The sequence below is a fragment of the Pseudophryne corroboree genome, chromosome 2 (genome assembly GCF_028390025.1).
Source record: "Pseudophryne corroboree isolate aPseCor3 chromosome 2, aPseCor3.hap2, whole genome shotgun sequence".
Taxonomy (NCBI): Eukaryota; Metazoa; Chordata; class Amphibia; order Anura; family Myobatrachidae; genus Pseudophryne; species Pseudophryne corroboree.
The window spans coordinates 29,996,517-30,019,893 of record NC_086445.1 but is presented as its reverse complement, the minus strand read 5'-3'; positions in this window follow the sequence as shown (position 1 = coordinate 30,019,893).

Sequence of the window (23,377 nt, the reverse complement as noted above, 5' to 3'; positions counted from 1 at the left end):
TGCATGCAGTGTAATGTGAATAAGATTGCACTACTTTGTCATGTAATTTGAATTGAGGGTACTATTGTGTGACCACGCTGCTTCTTTGTGAGATCAATGTCCCTTTATATATGGGAAGTAACTAAATTATAGTTTGCAGTTTGCAGTGGGGTTCTGAAAACACTAGCACTAGCCCTGGCTCTGCTTAATGTGAGGGGGGGGGGGGGGGGAGGTGGTAGGTGGCAGTGTAAGTGAGTTCCACAACCTTTCCAAGATCACTTTAAGCCCTGTATGATACAACATGTTGCCAGAATCTGTTACCAAATCTCTATTTTTGTTTATCTAAAAGAGACATTCTGCTGGATATGTGCATTCACAAGTTTCAGCATTGTTTTTGTATCCATCCACTAATTCTTTTTGTATTCATGCAATTTAAATACAAAATATACACGTGAAATTTCACTGTCCAATAAATGCTCTGGTAAATCGCAACATTGTGTGGATTCTCATCAGCGATTCCGGGGTCATTACATCAGAGAGCCAAGGCTCTGTTGTGCACCAATCAAGCCCTGTCTAATGTTGAAGGAGATCCACCTTGCTATATTTCAATCTGGAGATCACTATCCTAACTCAAGCCTAATCTTTTCTCTTGCCTCATCTTACCCTAGCCTTCTTCTGCTTCTGTAGGTGAACTCTCATCAGTGATCCCAGAGTGGGTGAAATTTACAAACTTATCTACTATCATACCACATTGTAGATGTCCTATACTGTCCGATCTTGTAAGCCAAGCAGTGTTGGGCTTGGTCAGTACTTGGATTGGAGACCTCCTGGGAATACCAAGTGTTGGAGAGATTTGAGGAACATGAATACTCTATGCGTAACACTGACAGCAGAATCACCACTCATCTTTCACACTAGACACATACGGTACATGTGTTGGTGGTTTCTTTCCTTGTTGAATCTATTTAACACCCATGTAACTATTATAATTGCATGGGTATGCTTTATGTACCCTATAAGAGGACTACCCTCAAAAAGAGACGTTTGAGAGCTATTACCTACAACACCAACGTGAGCTCCTTATTTATTGATCTAAAGAGGGTCTTAATATACTAAATATCAATTTCTGTTGGTTCAAGTGACCGTAATAATTATACGGCATGCTGTTAGCAGACCGCTAGTCGGGATCCCGGCTTTCACAATACCGAAGCCGGGATCCTGACAGGGGAGCCATACCACCACCGGTATACCATTGAGGTAGGTGATTCCCACTCTGTGATTCCATTGAGGTAGGTGATTCCCACTCACGGATGGGCTGTAGGTTTTTATTACAGCAAAATTATTTTACTTTGAATGAGATTTAGTTACATTTGATCATGGTCAGTATGTAGCCACCTGGACAGAGTACTTTATCACTCCCTTGCCTCCTCTGGGGTAGCCCTTAATCCTCACAGCTACAGTGGGAACATCATCCTCCACAAGATGGCCGCACTGTTTGTCAAGAACAAATGAAAAAACTAGATCAACAAAAGGAAAGCCGGATGGAGTCAGAAATGGGTAAGGATGAGGAGGGTAATTTTGAAAGTAAGGGGTTAATTATGATCAGTGTTTGCATACTATGAGTGTGAAGAGGTTAATTCCCTTAATTGCGTTTATTAAGATGAAAAGTTATGGGTGTAAATAGGAGAGTTAATGAGAATGAATGGAAGTAAATTTATGACGTGGGAGTTTATTAACTATGGCAGTCACTAAGATGCTCTCTACATTTTATGGCAGTCACTAGGAAGCTCTCTGTATTGTATGATGTTTAAATAAATATATATATATATATATATATATATATACTAGTCAAGGAATGTCTATGTATTGCTTGGTGCATTGTATGGCAATCACTGGGCTGCTCTCTGTAATATATTTCAGTTACTGTGGTGCTCTCTGTATTGCATAGTGGTCACTTAGATGCTCTCTATTGTTTTGCATGATAGTCACTATGATGCTGTCTGTATTGTATAGTAGTTACTGGAATGATCTCTGTATTGTGTGACAGTCACTGGATATACTCTGCATTCTATGGCTGTTACAGTACTGAGATGTTCTCTATATTGTCTGATAATGTGACAATTGCCACTACCAGTCCTTGCTGGGAGCTCTAGCACTGAGATCACTTTGCTTTATATAATTTTTTATCTAGTACCTGTATTGTAAGCTGCAAGGCTCCACATTAATTATCATCAACACCAGCCCACCCGGTGTCCCAATCTGACAGTTGCGTGAATACAACTTTACTATTCTTGGCCTAAGCTTTTCCAGCCTCTTACCTTCTTTGGCTCACCTCTGTAACTGGGAGTCACCAGTGTAATAAGTGTCTGAAACTGCATATGACCTTAAGCATACGTTCTATGTGTATGGGCAGCACAAACCTTAGTACATAATGTTTCACAAATGTGTGTACTGTATGTCCAACTATGCATCAAGCCCAGAGATCACAGACAGAACGCTGCAGCAAGATTTGCCAGGGAACCCTCACATTCAGATGTCATCACCGCTACAGGAAATACTGAAATACTGCAAGGCATACCCTAATGGCCTTTACATTAACCACAGGGACCACCTCGATGACCACTGTGTGGTGATGGAACCCCATTATCAGGGCCGTCTTTTCCATTGGGCTTATTGGGCCCCAAATTTTTAAAAATCAGCCTCGGGGAACCAGAGATATCTGACTTCAAAGCATCGGTCCCCTTCTGAGCCTGTTAATTTCTATTCCCAGCTGGGTATCTCCAGTTCTGTCTAACTTCATTTTTTTAAAAGGGTATCATCTAAAAGCTGAGACTCTCCACTGTCAGTGGACACTGGCTGCGTATCTCTACCATGCCCAGAACCAGAGATATCAGCCTTCCAGCAGCCGGTCTCTGTTCCAGCCCCATACACCTGGGATGCCGCTTTATATATTTGTTGGTGGATTGCTCCGGCTCCTGAACCCGGATCCCCAAGCCCCCGGTAACCCCTGAAAGGTGGGACTCTCTAGTTCTATTTATCCCATTGAAAGCATCCACCCCAAGGAATCTGAGTTATCCATGGTCAAGCAAGCTGCCCTCCACCGGAAAATGATTAATATTAAGCCCACTCCACGATCCATCCCTCCCCCACACATTAAACACCCCCTACCACCCTGGAAGTCATGTACTGGGGCCCCTTCATTCAGCCTAATGCCCCTCTTCTACAGTTTGGTGTTCTCGCTCCTGCCCCATCTCACTAAATCCCCCTCACCCCCCCATCTGTGCAGTAAAGGAGTAATTAATAGACATTACTGCTCCAGGTCCTGCCTGCTCAGCAGAATATAGAACACCCCCTACTACCCAAAGGTCATCACACCCGCCGCTGATAGCACCCCCCACCCCTACCGCTGGATGATGGGTAGGGGCCCAAGTGCATTGCTTTGCCCAGGGGCCCTTACTGCTGTTAAGACAGCCCTGCCCATTATTGGTCAGTATTCAAGTTTATAAAGTACAGAACCAGTTATCTCCTATATAATAGCCCTGTGATTCTGTGCCTGGGTTTCTAACGCTGGGCGTGGCTAGGAGCTCTCATTGGGTTAGTGGCAGGTCTATAACACCCAGTCCACAGCTGATTGGGCGAGAAACGCCCTCCCACACAGGTTACATCCAATGGGAGGCTCTGCTCTTTGCCTGCAGTGTTTTCACAGAGCAGGATTAGCAATGGGACTGATGGAGCTGCAGCTCCAGCCCCACACCCCAAAATAGTCCCCCTGCATCTGCAGCATCACACCCTCCAACAATGTACACATAAACACTGATACACATTCGAAAAAGGGGCGTGGCCACGGGTACAGTGGTGTGGCCACGCCCCTTTTCCTATACTTTCAATGGAAGCTTGGAGAGTCAAAAAATGGTACAGACCATAAAAAAAAAAGGGACTGTACCTGCCAAAAAGGTGCAGCTGGAGGGTATGCCACTGCACGTGCAGCAAGCCTCTGTGCTGCAGATAGGGGAAAAAACAATCCTTTTACTGCAGCGTCCTATCGGGGACATTCCAAGTTGATCGCTAGCTGCATTCGTTCACTGTGCAGCGATCAGTCAAAAACTCGGCACTTCTGCGCATGCGTATGCAGCGCAATGCGCACGTGCGTCGTACTATTACAACGAACAATGTAGTTTTACACACGGTCTAGCGATGCTTTTCAGTCGCACAGGCAGCCGCAGAGTGATTGACAGCAAGAGGGCATTTCTGGGTGTCAAATGACCGTTTTCACGGAGTGTTCGGAAAAACTCAGGCGTGGCTGACCGAACGCAGGGCGTGTTCATGACGTCAAATCAGGAACTGAATGATCTGAAGTGATCGTAAGTGCCGAGTAGGTCTGAAGCTACTTTGAAACTGCACAAAAATGTTTTGTACCCGCCCTCCAATCCCTTCGTTCGCAATTCTGCTAAGCTAAAATACACTCCCAGTGGGCGGCGGCATAGCGTTTGCACAGCTGCTAAACACTGCTAGCAAGCAATCGACTCGGAATGACCACCAATGTCTTGCTGCCAGTCCAGCTGCCCCCTCCGGCATCAACAATCCCCACTCCCTAGCCGCGCCGCAGGTGGAATAAAAGCTGCTGTGGCCACCGGCATAGATGTGTATGAAAGCGGTGCAGCCGAAGGCTTTCATAGGCCTCCCTGCGCCGCATACTCTCTGAGCCCCGGAGCCTGCTCTGCGTGTGATGTCACAGAAGTGCCTCCCCGCCACAGCCACACCCAGATCCCCAGAGGCCCTGACTCCGCAACACAGCACCTGGGCTGCCGGCCTGGAAGCCCCAAGATGGCTAATGTAACGGATAGAGAGGGTGATATTGCAGAGGGTAATGTATGGACGCCAGTGGTGCAAGTAGAAAAAATGTCTTACGGGTACTGTGTGCGCGCGCCGAAGGCGCGCGCGCAAAAAATGGGTGTGGCCAAATGCCACATGGGGCGTGGCCAATGAAAATGGGGGCGTGATACACATATGGGGGAGGGGCAGATACACGTATGACCCCAATAGTGTCAGATACACGTTGCACCACAGTGCTAGATATACATTGCCCCACAGTGCCAGATACATATAACCCCACAGTGCCAGATACACATTGCCCCACAGTGCCAGATACACAAATGTCCCCAGAGTGCCAGATACACAAATGTCCCCAGAGTGTCAGATACACATTGCCTCACAGTGCCAGATACACATTGCCCCACAGTGCCAGATGCACATTGCCCCACAGTGCCAGATACACAAATGTCCCCAGAGTGCCAGATACACATTGCCCCACAGTGCCAGATACACATTGCCCCACAGTGCCAGATACACAAATGTCCCCAGAGTGCCAGATACACATTGCCCCACAGTGCCAGATGCACATTGCCCCACAGTGCCAGATGCACATTGCCCCACAGTGCCAGATACACATTGCCCCACAGTGCCAGATACAGAAATGCCCCCAGAGTGCCATACATTGCCTCACAGTGTCAGATACACATTGCCCCACAGTGCTAGATACACAAATGCCCCCACTGTGTCAGATATACATTGCCCCCCGTGCCAGATACAGAAATGCCCCTACAGTGCCAGATATGCCCCCAGTGCCAGATATCCTCCAGTGCCAGGTATACATGCCCCCCTGTGCCAGATATCCCCCAGTGCCAGGTATATATGCCCCCCTGTGCTAGATATGCCCCCAGTGCCAGATATCCCCCAGTGCCAGGTATACATGCCCCCCCAGTGCCAGATATCCCCCAGTGCCAGGTATACATGCCCCCCCAGTGCCAGATATCCCCCAGTGCCAGGTATACATGCCCCCCCAGTGCCAGATATCCCCCAGTGCCAGGTATAACATGCCCCCCCAGTGCCAGATATCCCCCAGTGCCAGGTATAACATGCCCCCCCAGTGCCAGATATCCCCCAGTGCCAGGTATACATGCCCCCCTGTGCCAGATATCCCCCAGTGCCAGGTATATATGCCTCCCTGTGCCAGATATGCCCCCAGTGCCAGGTATACATGCCCCCCTGTGCCAGATATCCCCCAGTGCCAGGTATATATGCCCCCCTGTGCCAGATATGCCCCCAGTGCCAGGTATATATGCCCCCCTGTGCCAGATATGCCCCCAGTGCCAGGTATACATGCCCCCCTGTGCCAGATATCCCCCAGTGCCAGGTATATATGCCCCCCTGTGCCAGATATGCCCCCAGTGCCAGGTATATATGCCCCCCTGTGCCAGATATGCCCCCAGTGCCAGGTATACATGCCCCCCCAGTGCCAGGTATAACATGCCCCCCTCCCCTACTCACCGCTGCCGTCGCTGTCCTCCTGTCTGTCATGTGAGGGAAGGAGAGTGCAGCCTGCGCCTCTCGTTCCCCTCAGTCTCCGGCGGGTGTCTCAGTTTAATTCAGCGCCGATCCGTGAGCCAATCAGAGCTCGCGGGTGCGAGCTCTGATTGGCTCACGGATCGGCGCTGAAGTAAACTGAAACACCCACCGGAGACTGAGGGGAACGAGAGGCGCAGGCTGCACTCTCCTGCCCTCACATCAGAGGCGTGTGCGGCGGTGCGGCGTGGGGGAGGGAGGGAAGGAAGAGGAGCGGCGGCCCGTCGGTGTGGGTACGGCGTACCCACGGCTAAATTCTTACGGGTACGCCGTACCCACCCGTACCCGCCCACTTGCACCACTGATGGACGCTGAAACAATGTAAAAGGTGACAGTGCTGTGCAGTGCAGTGGGTGTGCAGTTAGGGCCTGTGCTACGGTGTTCGGCGCCCCCCTGCAAACTATAAATTTGCACCCTCGCATACTTTACAAACGCACAGCGTACCCCTGTAGTACTTACACATGTAATGCCCCTAAACCAGTGACGCTTACACTTGTCACGCCCCCCCTGTACCAGTGACGCTTACACAAATAACACCCCCTATAGCAGTGACGCTTACACACGTAATGCCCCCTGTAGCAGTGAAGCTTACACACATAACGCCATCTGTACCAGTGCCGCTTAGACACACGTAATGCCCCCTGTAGCAGTGACGCTTACACAAATAACACCCCCTGTAGCAGTGACGCTTAGACACGTAACGCCCCCTGTACCAGTGACGCTTACACACATTATGCAGCAGTCACACATACACACACACAACAGACACATATATATACAAACACACACACATACATACTGTACATACATTACACACATACACAGTCACACATATATACAGTATACACAGACACTGTATATACACACACACACTCACTCTCTTTCCAGACACTTATCTAATGAAGTCTGGCTGGCCGAAGCTGTAGCAGCTCATCCTCCTGCTGCAGCATGGTCCCGTGTAGCTCCGCCCCTTACTCCCATCTAGCTCCGCCCACTTTGGCTCCCTCCCGGCCACTGAATGTCACACAGGGGAGGGGAGGGGGGAGAGGAGGTTCTGTGCTGACAGCGCAGAGGGGGAGAAAAGGTTTTGTGCTTCCGGCGCCGCTGCATGTGTGACAGCAGCCGCCAGCAGCAGCAGCTCAGCACAGGGATGCAGAGCAGGGAGAACGTCTCTCCTTCCTGGTGCCTCCCTGCACTGCATCCCTTTGCTGAGCGGCTAGCGCCGGCCCTGTGTGCAGTGTTAACTGACACTGCACAGCACTCTCACCTTTTACATTGTCCCAACGCGCCGCATTACAGGGAAGTAGATGCACTACATAAACTACAACTCCCAGCATCCCTTAGCACCGAAGCATTCTGCCCCTTAGGGCTGCTGGGAGCTGTAGTTTATTACGTACATCTTCTTCCCTGTATTGCGGCGTGTTTGGACACCGGCGCGAACAATAGGACTGCCTGCTGTGCGAGTCTCCGGGAGAGCCACTGCCAAAGGGAGGACAGCAGCCTAGCTGCTGACAGGAGGAGAAGCAGGATAAGCATTACCCGCCCCTCCCCCACTCACAGTACCTCCGGGCCCCATCCGCGGCACCCCCACACACCCCCTCCAGCACCCGCGATAGCTCCAGACCCCCACCCGCAGCGACCCCGCACCAGTACCTCCCGCCGCACCACTGCATCTGGCCCTCCCTCAACCGGGGCAACCCCTGCAACTGCTCCTCCCCCACCCGCAGCAGCTCCGGACCACCACCCGCAGCACCCACGCACCCTCTCCCACCTGCGGCACCACTTCCGTGGCACACCAGGATCCCATCCGCTTCTTCCCCGCGCCACCTACTCCCCCATCCAAAGCACCTACTAGGTGATTCACCAGGCCCTGCGTGTGCTGTTCACGCCATTGCAAGGGCCTTCCACCCCTTAACCATTGCACGCCCTTTGTCCGTGCAATATTTAACCACTCACACAATTATGATTGGATGTAATACTCCATATAATAAAAATATTGCACGCCACAAGGGTGTGCAAGGGTTAAGGGGGTGTAGCCCCTTACGACGGTGTGAAGAGCGCCCGTAGGGCACGATGAATCACAAAGTTTAATATAAGCGCCATCTAGTTTGGGAAAGGTGACATCTGGTGGTCAGAAAGTGTTATTACACTCTCCGGAGTCTCAGTACATTAATCTGCGTCTCACTATGCCAGGATGTGTCCGGGCGTGGAGTAAAAGACGTGGCAGGTTGTCATGCTACATGGCATATAATCCATAGATGTATGAGCACTCATATGTACATAGGAAAATATTTCATCTACATCTGTTCCCTTGTTTAGCTCCTGTTTAAAGTTCCTTTGTGAGCTATATTTTGTAGGCAGCTGTAATGCGCATTGATTGAATATAGTTCCAACAGAGGGGCAAAGGAAAGCTAGACGCCCACAGACGTGTATCCTAATAATGCTCCATAAATGTATTTTATCTAAAAATAAATTGTGTTTTACAGAGTCCTGAGTCCTGACTCCTAAACACTAATGTCCCTCTAATCCGTAGCTACAGGTCAGTGTAACTCCTGCAGAATAATGTTCATCTAATCCATAGCTAGAGGTCAGTGTAACTCCTGCAGAATAATGTCTCTCTAAACCGTAGCTACAGGTCAGTGTAACTCCTGCAGAATAATGTCCCTCTAATCCGTAGCTACAGGTCAGTGTAACTCCTGCAGAATAATGTTCATCTAATCCAAAGCTACAGGTCAGTGTAACTCCTGCAGAATGTCTCTCTAAACCGTAGCTACAGGACAGTGTAATTCCTGCAGAGTAATGTCCCTCTAATCCGTAGCTACAGGCCAGTGTAACTCCTGCAGAGTAATGTCCCTCTAATCCGTAGCTACAGGCCAGTGTAACTCCTGCAGAGTAATGTCCCTCTAATCCGTAGCTACAGGTCAGTGTAACTCCTGCAGAATAATGTCCCTCTAATCCGTAGCTACAGGTCAGTGTAACTCCTGCAGAATAATGTTCATCTAATCCATAGCTAGAGGTCAGTGTAACTCCTGCAGAATAATGTCTCTCTAAACCGTAGCTACAGGTCAGTGTAACTCCTGCAGAATAATGTCCCTCTAATCCGTAGCTACAGGTCAGTGTAACTCCTGCAGAATAATGTTCATCTAATCCATAGCTACAGGTCAGTGTAACTCCTGCAGAATAATGTCTCTCTAAACCGTAGCTACAGGACAGTGTAATTCCTGCAGAGTAATGTCCCTCTAATCCGTAGCTACAGGCCAGTGTAACTCCTGCAGAGTAATGTCCCTCTAATCCGTAGCTACAGGCCAGTGTAACTCCTGCAGAGTAATGTCCCTCTAATCCGTAGCTACAGGTCAGTGTAACTCCTGCAGAATAATGTCCCTCTAATCAGTAGCTACAGGTCAGTGTAACTCATGCAGAGTAATGTCCCTCTAATTCGTAGCTACAGGTCAGTGTAACTCCTGCAGAGTAATGTCCCTCTAATCCGTAGCTACAGGCCGGTGTAACTCCTGCAGAATAATGTCCCTCTAATCTGTAGCTACAGGTCAGTGTAACTCCTGCAGAATAATGTCCCTCTAATCCGTAGCTACAGGTCGGTGTAACTCATGCAGAGTAATGTCCCTCTAATCCGTAGCTACAGGTCAGTGTAACTCCTGCAGAGTAATGTCCCTCTAATCCGTAGCTACAGGTCAGTGTAACTCCTGCAGAGTAATGTCCCTCTAATCCGTAGCTACAGGCCAGTGTAACTCCTGCAGAATAATGTCCCTCTAATCTGTAGCTACAGGCCAGTGTAACTCCTGCAGAATAATGTCCCTCTAATCTGTAGCTACAGGTCAGTGTAACTCCTGCAGAATAATGTACCTCTAATCCGTAGCTACAGGTCAGTGTAGCTCCTGCAGAATAATGTCCCTCTAATCCGTAGCTACAGGTCAGTGTAACTCCTGCAGAATAATGTCTCTCTAATGCGTAGCTACAGGTCAGTGTAACTCCTGCAGAGTAATGTCCCTCTAATCTGTAGCTACGGGTCAGTGTAACTCCTGCAGAATAATGTCCCTCTAATCTGTAGCTACAGGTCAGTGTAACTCCTGCAGAATAATGTCCCTCTAATCCGTAGCTACAGGTCAGTGTAACTCCTGCAGAGTAATGTCCCTCTAATCCGTAGCTACAGGTCAGTGTAACTCCTGCAGAGTAATGTCCCTCTAATCCGTAGCTACAGGTCAGTGTTACTCCTGCAGAATAATGTCCCTCTAATCCGTAGCTACAGGTCAGTGTAACTCCTGCAGAATAATGTCCCTCTAATCCGTAGCTACAGGTCAGTGTAACTCCTGCAGAATAATGTCCCTCTAATCTGTATCTACAGGTCAGTGTAACTCCTGCAGAATAATGTCCCTCTAATCTGTAGCTACAGGTCAGTGTAACTCCTGCAGAATAATGTCCCTCTAATCTGTAGCTACAGGTCAGTGTAATTCCTGCAGGATAATGTCCCTCTAATCTGTAGCTACAGGTCAGTGTAACTCCTGCAGAATAATGTCCCTCTAGTCTGTAGCTACAGGTCAGTGTAACTCCTGCAGAATAATGTCCCTCTAATCCGTAGCTACAGGTCAGTGTAACTCCTGCAGAATAATGTCCCTCTAATCTGTAGCTACAGGTCAGTGTAACTCCTGCAGAATAATGTCCCTCTAATCCGTAGCTACAGGTCAGTGTAACTCCTGCAGAGTAATGTCCCTCTAATCCGTAGCTACAGGTCAGTACAACTCCTGCAGAGTAATGTCCCTCTAATCCGTAGCTACAGGTCAATGTAACTCCTGCAGAATAATGTCCCTCTAATCCGTAGCTACAGGTCAGTGTAATTCCTGCAAAGTAATGTCCCTCTAATCCGTAGATACAGGTCAGTGTAACTCCTGCAGAGTAATGTCCCTCTAATCTCTAGCTACAGGTCAGTGTAACTCCTGCAAAGTAATGTCCCTCTAATCCGTAGATACAGGTCAGTGTAACTCCTGCAGAGTAATGTCCCTCTAATCTCTAGCTACAGGTCAGTGTAACTCCTGCAGAATAATGTCCCCCTAATCCGTAGCTACAGGTCACTGTAACTCCTGTAGATTAATGTCCCTCTAATCCGTAGCTACAGGTCAGTGTAACTCCTGCAGAATAATGTCCCTCTAATCTGTAGCTACAGGTCAGTGTAACTCCTGCAGAGTAATGTCCCTCTAATCCGTAGCTACAGGTCAGTGTAACTCCTGCAGAGTAATGTCCCTCTAATCCGTAGCTACAGGTCAGTGTTACTCCTGCAGAATAATGTCCCTCTAATCCGTAGCTACAGGTCAGTGTAACTCCTGCAGAATAATGTCCCTCTAATCCGTAGCTACAGGTCAGTGTAACTCCTGCAGAATAATGTCCCTCTAATCCGTAGCTACAGGTCAGTGTAACTCCTGCAGAATAATGTCCCTCTAATCTGTATCTACAGGTCAGTGTAACTCCTGCAGAATAATGTCCCTCTAATCTGTAGCTACAGGTCAGTGTAACTCCTGCAGAATAATGTCCCTCTAATCTGTAGCTACAGGTCAGTGTAATTCCTGCAGAATAATGTCCCTCTAATCTGTAGCTACAGGTCAGTGTAACTCCTGCAGAATAATGTCCCTCTAGTCTGTAGCTACAGGTCAGTGTAACTCCTGCAGAATAATGCCCCTCTAATCCGTAGCTACAGGTCAGTGTAACTCCTGCAGAATAATGTCCCTCTAATCTGTAGCTACAGGTCAGTGTAACTCCTGCAGAATAATGTCCCTCTAATCCGTAGCTACAGGTCAGTGTAACTCCTGCAGAGTACTGTCCCTCTAATCCGTAGCTACAGGTCAGTGTAATTCCTGCAAAGTAATGTCCCTCTAATCCGTAGATACAGGTCAGTGTAACTCCTGCAGAGTAATGTCCCTCTAATCTCTAGCTACAGGTCAGTGTAACTCCTGCAGAATAATGTCCCTGTAATCCGTAGCTACAGGTCAGTGTAACTCCTGCAGAATAATGTCCCTCTAATCCGTAGCTACAGGTCAGTGTAACTCCTGCAGAATAATGTCCCTCTAATCTGTAGCTACAGGTCAGTGTAACTCCTGCAGAGTAATGTCCCTCTAATCCAGCCGTGGCCAACCTGTGGCTCTTGAGCCGCATGCGGCTCTTTCTTTATTCAAATGTGGCTCCCGACACTCAGTCACCTGACCACAACAGATCCTGGAAACTGGTGCAGTCCAACCAGACACAAAGCAGCACTACGGCGACTGAAAACTGGGGAGCCAGATACTGGGCTGTAGTGACATATGAGGGTGGGCTGGAGTGACACAAGGTGGAGCTGGCTGGAGTGACACAGAAGGATCCTGGCAGGAGAGACATAATGGGGGAGCTGACTGGAGTGATACAGGAGGGTGCTGGCTGGAGTGACACATGGGGAAGCTGGCTAAAGTGACACATGGAGGAGCTGAAGTGTATTATGTGAATATGGCTTTTTCAATATATTTTATGTGGAAGTGTCTTTTTCAATGTATTTTATGTTGATTCTGGCTTTAAAATTTATTTTATGTGGATCTGGCATTTTCATTGTATTTTATACCATGGGGTGTGACTAGCAGGCACAAGGTCACACCCCCATTTTTTGCACACGCGTCTTCGGCTTGATGTCGGCTCTTTGACGTACCTAACAAGAGTTTTTGGCTCTTTGTCTCTGACTGGTTGGCCACCCCTGCTCTAATCCGTAGATACAGGTCAGTGTAACTCCTGCAGAGTAATGTCCCTCTAATCCGTAGCTACAGGTGAGTGCAACTCCTGCAGAATAATGTCCCTCTAATCTGTATCTACAGGTCAGTGTAACTGCAGAATAATGTCCCTCTAATCCGTAGCTACAGGTTAGTGTAACTCCTGCAGAATAATGTCCCTCTAATCTGTAGCTACAGGTCAGTGTAACTCCTGCAGAATAATGTCCCTCTAATCCGTAGCTACAGGTCAGTGTAACTCCTGCAGAGTAATGTCCCTCTAATCCGTAGCTACAGGTCATTGTAACTCCTGCAGAGTAATGTCCCTCTAATCCGTAGCTACAGGTCAGTGTAACTCCTGCAGAATAATGTCCCTCTAATCCGTAGCTACAGGTCAGTGTAATTCCTGCAGAGTAATGTCCCTCTAATCCGTAGCTACAGGTCAGTGTAACTCCTGCAGAGTAATGTCCCTCTAATCCGTAGCTACAGGTCAGTGTAACTCCTGCAGAATAATGTCCCTCTAATCTGTATCTACAGGTAAGTGTAACTGCAGAATAATGACCCTCTAATCCGTAGCTTCAGGTCAGTGTAACTCCTGCAGAATAATGTCCCTCTAATCCGTAGCTACAGGTCAGTGTAATTCCTGCAAAGTAATGTCCCTCTAATCCGTAGATACAGGTCAGTGTAACTCCTGCAGAGTAATGTCCCTCTAATCCGTAGCTACAGGTGAGTGCAACTCCTGCAGAATAATGTCCCTCTAATCTGTATCTACAGGTCAGTGTAACTGCAGAATAATGTCCCTCTAATCCGTAGCTACAGGTTAGTGTAACTCCTGCAGAATAATGTCCCTCTAATCTGTAGCTACAGGTCAGTGTAACTCCTGCAGAATAATGTCCCTCTAATCCGTAGCTACAGGTCAGTGTAACTCCTGCAGAATAATGTCCCTCTAATCCGTAGCTACAGGTCAGTGTAACTCCTGCAGAGTAATGTCCCTCTAATCCGTAGCTACAGGTCAGTGTAACTCCTGCAGAGTAATGTCCCTCTAATCCGTAGCTACAGGTCATTGTAACTCCTGCAGAGTAATGTCCCTCTAATCCGTAGCTACAGGTCAGTGTAACTCCTGCAGAACAATGTCCCTCTAATCCGTAGCTACAGGTCAGTGTAATTCCTGCAGAGTAATGTCCCTCTAATCCGTAGCTACAGGTCAGTGTAACTCCTGCAGAGTAATGTCCCTCTAATCCGTAGCTACAGGTCAGTGTAACTCCTGCAGAATAATGTCCCTCTAATCTGTATCTACAGGTCAGTGTAACTGCAGAATAATGTCCCTCTAATCCGTAGCTACAGGTCAGTGTAACTCCTGCAGAATAATGTCCCTCTAAACTGTAGCTACAGGTCAGTGTAACTCCTGCAGAATAATGTACCTCTAATCCGTAGCTACAGGTCAGTGTAGCTCCTGCAGAATAATGTCCCTCTAATCCGTAGCTACAGGTCAGTGTAACTCCTGCAGAATAATGTCTCTCTAATGCGTAGCTACAGGTCAGTGTAACTCCTGCAGAGTAATGTCCCTCTAATCCGTAGCTACAGGTCATTGTAACTCCTGCAGAGTAATGTCCCTCTAATCCGTAGCTACAGGTCAGTGTAACTCCTGCAGAGTAATGTCCCTCTAATCCGTAGCTACAGGTCAGTGTAACTCCTGCAGAGTAATGTCCCTCTAATCCGTAGCTACAGGTCAGTGTAACTCCTGCAGAATAATGTCCCTCTAATCTGTATCTACAGGTCAGTGTAACTGCAGAATGATGTCCCTCTAATCCGTAGCTACAGGTCAGTGTAACTCCTGCAGAATAATGTCCCTCTAAACTGTAGCTACAGGTCAGTGTAACTCCTGCAGAATAATGTACCTCTAATCCGTAGCTACAGGTCAGTGTAGCTCCTGCAGAATAATGTCCCTCTAATCCGTAGCTACAGGTCAGTGTAACTCCTGCAGAATAATGTCTCTCTAATGCTTAGCTACAGGTCAGTGTAACTCCTGCAGAGTAATGTCCCTCTAATCCGTAGCTACAGGTCATTGTAACTCCTGCAGAGTAATGTCCCTCTAATCCGTAGCTACAGGTCAGTGTAACTCCTGCAGAGTAATGTCCCTCTAATCCGTAGCTACAGGTCAGTGTAACTCCTGCAGAGTAATGTCCCTCTAATCCGTAGCTACAGGTCATTGTAACTCCTGCAGAGTAATGTCCCTCTAATCCGTAGCTACAGGTCAGTGTAACTCCTGCAGAATAATGTCCCTCTAATCCGTAGCTACAGGTCAGTGTAATTCCTGCATAGTAATGTCCCTCTAATCCGTAGCTACAGGTCAGTGTAACTCCTGCAGAGTAATGTCCCTCTAATCCGTAGCTACAGGTCAGTGTAACTGCAGAATAATGTCCCTCTAATCCGTAGCTACAGGTCAGTGTAACTCCTGCAGAATAATGTCCCTCTAATCTGTAGCTACAGGTCAGTGTAACTCCTGCAGAATAATGTCCCTCTAATCTGTAGCTACAGGTCAGTGTAACTCATGCAGAATAATGTCCCTCTAATCCGTAGCTACAGGTCAGCGTAACTCCTGCAGAATAATGTCCCTCTAATGCGTAGCTACAGGTCAGTGTAATTCCTGCAAAGTAATGTCCCTCTAATCCGTAGATACAGGTCAGTGTAACTCCTGCAGAGTAATGTCCCTCTAATCCGTAGCTACAGGTCAGTGTAATTCCTGCAAAGTAATGTCCCTCTAATCCGTAGATACAGGTCAGTGTAACTCCTGCAGAATAATGTCCCTCTAATCTGTATCTACAGGTCAGTGTAACTGCAGAATAATGTCCCTCTAATCCGTAGCTACAGGTTAGTGTAACTCCTGCAGAATAATGTCCCTCTAATCTGTAGCTACAGGTCAGTGTAACTCCTGCAGAATAATGTCCCTCTGATCTGTAGCTACAGGTCAGTGTAACTCCTGCAGAATAATGTCCCTCTAATCCGTAGCTACAGGTCAGTGTAACTCCTGCAGAATAATGTCCCTCTAATCCGTAGCTACAGGTCAGTGTAACTCCTGCAGAGTAATGTCCCTCTAATCCGTAGCTACAGGTCAGTGTAACTCCTGCAGAGTAATGTCCCTCTAATCCGTAGCTACAGGTCAGTGTAACTCCTGCAGAGTAATGTCCCTCTAATCCGTAGCTACAGGTCAGTGTAACTCCTGCAGAATAATGTCCCTCTAATCCGTAGCTACAGGTCAGTGTAATTCCTGCAGAGTAATGTCCCTCTAATCCGTAGCTACAGGTCAGTGTAACTCCTGCAGAGTAATGTCCCTCTAATCCGTAGCTAGAGGTCAGTGTAACTCCTGCAGAATAATGTCCCTCTAATCTGTATCTACAGGTCAGTGTAACTGCAGAATAATGTCCCTCTAATCCGTAGCTACAGGTCAGTGTAACTCCTGCAGAATAATGTCCCTCTAATCTGTAGCTACAGGTCAGTGTAACTCCTGCAGAATAATGTACCTCTAATCCGTAGCTACAGGTCAGTGTAGCTCCTGCAGAATAATGTCCCTCTAATCCGTAGCTACAGGTCAGTGTAACTCCTGCAGAATAATGTCTCTCTAATGCGTAGCTACAGGTCAGTGTAACTCCTGCAGAGTAATGTCCCTCTAATCCGTAGCTACAGGTCAGTGTAACTCCTGCAGAGTAATGTCCCTCTAATCCGTAGCTACAGGTCATTGTAACTCCTGCAGAGTAATGTCCCTCTAATCCGTAGCTACAGGTCAGTGTAACTCCTGCAGAATAATGTCCCTCTAATCCGTAGCTACAGGTCAGTGTAATTCCTGCAGAGTAATGTCCATCTAATCCGTAGATACAGGTCAGTGTAACTCCTGCAGAGTAATGTCCCTCTAATCCGTAGCTACAGGTCAGTGTAACTCCTGCAGAATAATGTCCCTCTAATTTGTATCTACAAGTAAGTGTAACTGCAGAATAATGTCCCTCTAATCCGTAGCTACAGGTCAGTGTAACTCCTGCAGAATAATGTCCCTCTAATCCGTAGCTACAGGTAAGTGTAACTGCAGAATAATGTCCCTCTAATCCGTAGCTACAGGTCAGTGTAACTCCTGAAGAATAATGTCCCTCTAATCCGTAGCTACAGGTCAGTGTAACTCCTGCAGAATAATGTCCCTCTAATCTGTAGCTACAGGTCAGTGTAACTCCTGCAGAATAATGTACCTCTAATCCGTAGCTACAGGTCAGTGTAGCTCCTGCAGAATAATGTCCCTCTAATCCGTAGCTACAGGTCAGTGTAACTCCTGCAGAATAATGTCTCTCTAATGCGTAGCTACAGGTCAGTGTAACTCCTGCAGAGTAATGTCCCTCTAATCTGTAGCTACGGGTCAGTGTAACTCCTGCAGAATAATGTCCCTCTAATCTGTAGCTACAGGTCAGTGTAACTCCTGCAGAATAATGTCCCTCTAATCCGTAGCTACAGGTCAGTGTAACTCCTGCAGAGTAATGTCCCTCTAATCCGTAGCTACAGGTCAGTGTAACTCCTGCAGAGTAATGTCCCTCTAATCCGTAGCTACAGGTCAGTGTTACTCCTGCAGAATAATGTCCCTCTAATCCGTAGCTACAGGTCAGTGTAACTCCTGCAGAATAATGTCCCTCTAATCCGTAGCTACAGGTCAGTGTAACTCCTGCAGAATAATGTCCCTCTAATCCGTAGCTACAGGTCAGTGTAACTCCTGCAGAATAATGTCCCTCTAATCTGTATCTACAGGTCAGTGTAACTCCTGCAGAATAATGTCCCTCTAATCTGTAGCTACAGGTCAGTGTAACTCCTGCAGAATAATGTCCCTCTAATCCGTAGCTACAGGTCAGTGTAACTCCTGCAGAATAATGTCCCTCTAATCTGTAGCTGCAGGTCAGTGTAACTCCTGCAGAATAATGCCCTCTAATCTGTAGCTACAGGTCAGTGTAACTCATGCAGAATAATGTCCCTCTAATCCGTAGCTACAGGTCAGTGTAACTCCTGCAGAATAATGTCCCTCTAATCTGTAGCTACAGGTCAGTGTAACTCCTGCAGAATAATGTCCCTCTAATCTGTAGCTACAGGTCAGTGTAACTCCTGCAGAATAATGTCCCTCTAATCCGTAGCTACAGGTCAGCGTAACTCCTGCAGAGTAATGTCCCTCTAATCCGTAGCTACAGGTCAGTACAACTCCTTCAGAGTAATGTCCCTCTAATCCGTACCTACAGGTCAGTGTAACTCCTGCAGAATAATGTCCCTCTAATCCGTAACTACAGGTCAGTGTAATTCCTGCAAAGTAATGTCCCTCTAATCCGTAGATACAGGTCAGTGTAACTCCTGCAGAGTAATGTCCCTCTAATCCGTAGCTACAGGTGAGTGCAACTCCTGCAGAATAATGTCCCTCTAATCTGTATCTACAGGTCAGTGTAACTGCAGAATAATGTCCCTCTAATCCGTAGCTACAGGTTAGTGTAACTCCTGCAGAATAATGTCCATCTAATCCGTAGCTACAGGTCAGTGTAATTCCTGCAGAGTAATGTCCCTCTAATCCGTAGCTACAGGTCAGTGTAACTCCTGCAGAGTAATGTCCCTCTAATCCGTAGCTACAGGTCAGTGTAACTCCTGCAGAGTAATGTCCCTCTAATCCGTAGCTACAGGTCATTGTAACTCCTGCAGAGTAATGTCCCTCTAATCCGTAGCTACAGGTCAGTGTAACTCCTGCAGAATAATGTCCCTCTAATCCGTAGCTACAGGTCAGTGTGATTCCTGCAGAGTAATGTCCCTCTAATCCGTAGATACAGGTCAGTGTAACTCCTGCAGAGTAATGTCAATCTAATCTGTAGCTACAGGTCAGTGTAACTCCTGCAGAATAATGTCCCTCTAATCTGTATCTACAGGTAAGTGTAACTGCAGAATAATGTCCCTCTAATCCGTAGCTACAGGTCAGTGTAACTCCTGCAGAATAATGTCCCTCTAATCCGTAGCTACAGGTCAGTGTAATTCCTGCAGAGTAATGTCCCTCTAATCCGTAGCTACAGGTCAGTGTAACTCCTGCAGAGTAATGTCCCTCTAATCCGTAGCTACAGGTCAGTGTAACTCCTGCAGAATAATGTCCCTCTAATCTGTATCTACAGGTCAGTGTAACTGCAGAATAATGTCCCTCTAATCCGTAGCTACAGGTCAGTGTAACTCCTGCAGAATAATGTCCCTCTAATCTGTAGCTACAGGTCAGTGTAACTCCTGCAGAATAATGTCCCTCTAATCTGTAGCTACAGGTCAGTGTAACTCCTGCAGAATAATGTCCCTCTAATCCGTAGCTACAGGTCAGTGTAACTCCTGCAGAATAATGTCCCTCTAATCCGTAGCTACAGGTCAGTGTAATTCCTGCAAAGTAATGTCCCTCTAATCCGTAGATACAGGTCAGTGTAACTCCTGCAGAGTAATGTCCCTCTAATCTGTATCTACAGGTCAGTGTAACTGCAGAATAATGTCCCTCTAATCCGTAGCTACAGGTTAGTGTAACTCCTGCAGAATAATGTCCCTCTAATCTGTAGCTACAGGTCAGTGTAACTCCTGCAGAATAATGTCCCTCTGATCTGTAGCTACAGGTCAGCGTAACTCCTGCAGAATAATGTCCCTCTAATCCGTAGCTACAGGTCAGTGTAATTCCTGCAAAGTAATGTCCCTCTAATCCGTAGCTACAGGTGAGTGCAACTCCTGCAGAATAATGTCCCTCTAATCTGTATCTACAGGTCAGTGTAACTGCAGAATAATGTCCCTCTAATCCGTAGCTACAGGTTAGTGTAACTCCTGCAGAATAATGTCCCTCTAATCTGTAGCTACAGGTCAGTGTAACTCCTGCAGAATAATGTCCCTCTGATCTGTAGCTACAGGTCAGTGTAACTCCTGCAGAATAATGTCCCTCTAATCCGTAGCTACAGGTCAGTGTAACTCCTGCAGAATAATGTCCCTCTAATCCGTAGCTACAGGTCAGTGTAACTCCTGCAGAGTAATGTCCCTCTAATCCGTAGCTACAGGTCAGTGTAACTCCTGCAGAGTAATATCCCTCTAATCCGTAGCTACAGGTCAGTGTAACTCCTGCAGAGTAATGTCCCTCTAATCCGTAGCTACAGGTCATTGTAACTCCTGCAGAGTAATGTCCCTCTAATCCGTAGCTACAGGTCAGTGTAACTCCTGCAGAATAATGTCCCTCTAATCTGTAGCTACAGGTCAGTGTAACTCCTGCAGAATAATGTACCTCTAATCCGTAGCTACAGGTCAGTGTAGCTCCTGCAGAATAATGTCCCTCTAATCCGTAGCTACAGGTCAGTGTAACTCCTGCAGAATAATGTCTCTCTAATGCGTAGCTACAGGTCAGTGTAACTCCTGCAGAGTAATGTCCCTCTAATCTGTAGCTACGGGTCAGTGTAACTCCTGCAGAATAATGTCCCTCTAATCTGTAGCTACAGGTCAGTGTAACTCCTGCAGAATAATGTCCCTCTAATCCGTAGCTACAGGTCAGTGTAACTCCTGCAGAGTAATGTCCCTCTAATCCGTAGCTACAGGTCAGTGTAACTCCTGCAGAGTAATGTCCCTCTAATCCGTAGCTACAGGTCAGTGTTACTCCTGCAGAATAATGTCCCTCTAATCCGTAGCTACACGTCAGTGTAACTCCTGCAGAATAATGTCCCTCTAATCCGTAGCTACAGGTCAGTGTAACTCCTGCAGAATAATGTCCCACTAATCCGTAGCTACAGGTCAGTGTAACTCCTGCAGAATAATGTCCCTCTAATCTGTATCTACAGGTCAGTGTAACTCCTGCAGAATAATGTCCCTCTAATCTGTAGCTACAGGTCAGTGTAACTCCTGCAGAATAATGTCCCTCTAATCTGTAGCTACAGGTCAGTGTAATTCCTGCAGGATAATGTCCCTCTAATCTGTAGCTACAGGTCAGTGTAACTCCTGCAGAATAATGTCCCTCTAGTCTGTAGCTACAGGTCAGTGTAACTCCTGCAGAATAATGTCCCTCTAATCCGTAGCTACAGGTCAGTGTAACTCCTGCAGAATAATGTCCCTCTAATCTGTAGCTACAGGTCAGTGTAACTCCTGCAGAATAATGTCCCTCTAATCCGTAGCTACAGGTCAGTGTAACTCCTGCAGAGTAATGTCCCTCTAATCCGTAGCTACAGGTCAGTACAACTCCTGCAGAGTAATGTCCCTCTAATCCGCAGCTACAGGTCAGTGTAACTCCTGCAGAATAATGTCCCTCTAATCCGTAGCTACAGGTCAGTGTAATTCCTGCAAAGTAATGTCCCTCTAATCCGTAGATACAGGTCAGTGTAACTCCTGCAGAGTAATGTCCCTCTAATCTCTAGCTACAGGTCAGTGTAACTCCTGCAAAGTAATGTCCCTCTAATCCGTAGATACAGGTCAGTGTAACTCCTGCAGAGTAATGTCCCTCTAATCTCTAGCTACAGGTCAGTGTAACTCCTGCAGAATAATGTCCCCCTAATCCGTAGCTACAGGTCACTGTAACTCCTGCAGAATAATGTCCCTCTAATCCATAGCTACAGGTCAGTGTAACTCCTGCAGAATAATGTCCCTCTAATCTGTAGCTACAGGTCAGTGTAACTCCTGCAGAGTAATGTCCCTCTAATCCGTAGCTACAGGTCAGTGTAACTCCTGCAGAGTAATGTCCCTCTAATCCGTAGCTACAGGTCAGTGTTACTCCTGCAGAATAATGTCCCTCTAATCCGTAGCTACAGGTCAGTGTAACTCCTGCAGAATAATGTCCCTCTAATCCGTAGCTACAGGTCAGTGTAACTCCTGCAGAATAATGTCCCTCTAATCCGTAGCTACAGGTCAGTGTAACTCCTGCAGAATAATGTCCCTCTAATCTGTATCTACAGGTCAGTGTAACTCCTGCAGAATAATGTCCCTCTAATCTGTAGCTACAGGTCAGTGTAACTCCTGCAGAATAATGTCCCTCTAATCTGTAGCTACAGGTCAGTGTAATTCCTGCAGAATAATGTCCCTCTAATCTGTAGCTACAGGTCAGTGTAACTCCTGCAGAATAATGTCCCTCTAGTCTGTAGCTACAGGTCAGTGTAACTCCTGCAGAATAATGCCCCTCTAATCCGTAGCTACAGGTCAGTGTAACTCCTGCAGAATAATGTCCCTCTAATCTGTAGCTACAGGTCAGTGTAACTCCTGCAGAATAATGTCCCTCTAATCCGTAGCTACAGGTCAGTGTAACTCCTGCAGAGTAATGTCCCTCTAATCCGTAGCTACAGGTCAGTGTAATTCCTGCAAAGTAATGTCCCTCTAATCCGTAGATACAGGTCAGTGTAACTCCTGCAGAGTAATGTCCCTCTAATCTCTAGCTACAGGTCAGTGTAACTCCTGCAGAATAATGTCCCTCTAATCCGTAGCTACAGGTCAGTGTAACTCCTGCAGAATAATGTCCCTCTAATCCGTAGCTACAGGTCAGTGTAACTCCTGCAGAATAATGTCCCTCTAATCTGTAGCTACAGGTCAGTGTAACTCCTGCAGAGTAATGTCCCTCTAATCCGTAGATACAGGTCAGTGTAACTCCTGCAGAGTAATGTCCCTCTAATCCGTAGCTACAGGTGAGTGCAACTCCTGCAGAATAATGTCCCTCTAATCTGTATCTACAGGTCAGTGTAACTGCAGAATAATGTCCCTCTAATCCGTAGCTACAGGTTAGTGTAACTCCTGCAGAATAATGTCCCTCTAATCTGTAGCTACAGGTCAGTGTAACTCCTGCAGAATAATGTCCCTCTAATCCGTAGCTACAGGTCAGTGTAACTCCTGCAGAGTAATGTCCCTCTAATCCGTAGCTACAGGTCATTGTAACTCCTGCAGAGTAATGTCCCTCTAATCCGTAGCTACAGGTCAGTGTAACTCCTGCAGAATAATGTCCCTCTAATCCGTAGCTACAGGTCAGTGTAATTCCTGCAGAGTAATGTCCCTCTAATCCGTAGCTACAGGTCAGTGTAACTCCTGCAGAGTAATGTCCCTCTAATCCGTAGCTACAGGTCAGTGTAACTCCTGCAGAATAATGTCCCTCTAATCTGTATCTACAGGTAAGTGTAACTGCAGAATAATGTCCCTCTAATCCGTAGCTTCAGGTCAGTGTAACTCCTGCAGAATAATGTCCCTCTAATCCGTAGCTACAGGTCAGTGTAATTCCTGCAAAGTAATGTCCC